Below are 2,354 nucleotides of genomic sequence, written 5' to 3' on the forward strand. Positions count from 1 at the left end.
GAGACGCGGGAAGTGCTTCAGGGCCGGCGCGGGGGATGCTGGGATACGGGAGGTCCGCCCAGCGTTCTCGGAGGAGTCAGCGGTCCTCCTGTGTTCTAAACCAGGCTGGTTTTGGTCCTTGACCTTTTTTAATCCACACGCTCTGAGCTGACTTGAACTGAGGTTACGTTGGCCGACTGGAAAATGTTTTTTAATGTTACACACCTTTCCTTAGGCCAAGGAAATGAATTGTTAAGATTCCCAAAAAGCTGACCAAGTGGCTGGCCATTAACATCGATGTCATACAGGACATAGAAAACATAAATTATTTGATTTGCTGTCTTTAAACCAGCACGCTCATCATGATGTTAAATATCTCCGCATCACAGAAAACTCAGTTTTAGAAACAGCCAAATCCATTCAGATCCTGGATCATCAAAATGAAGACTTTTTTGTTAGACATTAGTCTCCAGAATTGGCCATTATTCAGTAGTGCATAGTACATAGTACATAAAGTAGGGTGTTTGCTTTGCACGCGGCTGACCCGGGTTCAATTCCTCCGCCTCTCTCGGAGAGCCCACTCGGCAAAGCCTGGCAAGCTCCCCTGTGAGGTATTCAATACGCCAAAAACAGAAACAAGTTTCACAATGGAGATGTTGCTGGTGCCCACTCGAGCAAATCGATGAACAACGGGAGGACAGTGCTACAGTGCTAATAAATATTGTCAATAAATACATTTTTATTAAAATTGTTATAATAAGAGTGTTTATTATTTTAATAAATACTACTAATAAATGTTATTTATTATAACTGATATGTATTTATGTTTATTTTGTATTATGCACTGTAATGTTATTAACTTATTGAATCCTCTTCAGAACCACTCCATTATGTGAATACAAATTAAATCCATTTTATACTTGAGAAGAATTGAGGCATAGGGAGTTTGTCATGTAATCAGAGTCACAGAGTTAACAAGTGCGGTGCTATTATATTATCTAAAGACTTTCTTAAAGAATAGGAAACATATAGCTTAGAGTTGACACAAGAACACCAAGAATCTTTCTTACTAACACAACTAACACACCTATAGGAAGGGTCAAATTATAAATAAGTTTAGAGTGCAAAGAGGTAAATGAAGACAAGTGATAGGATTGCTAGAATTGATGTCGTTTTCTATGAGTAGGTAGCCCTCCACAACTGTAGTTGAAATTAAAAAAAAATAAATGTGTGAGGCCAGAGCAGGTAGGGCATTTTACTTGCACGTGGCAGACCCAGGTTCAACTCCTGCCAACTCGTATCATCCTCTGAGCCTGCCAGGAGTGATCCCTGAGCACAGAACCAGAAATAAACTCTCAGCTGCTGGCTGTGGCCGAAAATCAAACAAGCAAACGAACAAAAGCGTTAAAGTGAAAGCTATGCTTTTATCCACATATCATATTGTCTCTGAAATTAATTGATTATATTTCATTTCATAGGTAGGAAATCAGTTTAGCAGCATAATTTATAATAGCTGATTTCATTTGACTCAAGTAAATATTTTCCCCCATTAAAAGTACTGCTTGTAACTCACATATTATCTATTACATTAAAAATGCACGAATCCTTAAGTTTACCATGTCTTGATCATTTAACAGCTGTCACTGTCACTGTCTTCCCATTGTTCATCGATTTTCTCGAGCGGGCCCAGTAACATCTCCAATTTTTTAAGACTTTGTTGTTACTGTGTTTGGCATATTGAATAGGTCACGGGTAGCTTGCCAGGTTACAGTGACACTTAATAACTAAGCAAGATAAATTATAAAAAGTTTGATCTTTCTGCATGTATTCTCAAACAGGAAAAATAACAAGGGGCTGATAAAATGGCTGATATCTAGAGGAAGTACTGATTTCAAAAGTACCCTTGTCTTTGAATTTATGGGGGCCAGCCAGCCATTAATAACTGCGAAGGCATAACTGCCTACCTGTAGTAACATTGGTTACCTCAATAAAATAGAATGGTTTTTAGAGATACAGGTGCACACCTCCTTAAATGTATTATCACATTGTGCTTACCACCAGAGTATTTCTTAACTATAGTCCATTAGATCCCCCTTTCATTCCTATGTCTATTTTTAGCCTAATACCACATGGTTTGATTACTATGGTAATAAAACTTATGAATAAACTATTTGTGGTTAAGTTTGAAGTTGGGGAGCATAATACTCTCATTCTTCTTTGGTCTTTAGATTATTTTCATTTTGTGGGGCCTTCTTGGTGTGCTCGTGGGGCAAGGGGCCATTTGTGAGGACCCAAGGATATACTCCCAGGAGGGGACCACCAAGTCACTCTAATGGTACTCCAGGGCCTCCTAGTCCACACTTGTCAATGTTCTG

Source organism: Sorex fumeus, unplaced genomic scaffold, assembly GCF_029834395.1.
Source record: "Sorex fumeus unplaced genomic scaffold, SorFum_2.1 ptg000037l, whole genome shotgun sequence".
In the NCBI taxonomy this organism is placed as follows: domain Eukaryota; kingdom Metazoa; phylum Chordata; class Mammalia; order Eulipotyphla; family Soricidae; genus Sorex; species Sorex fumeus.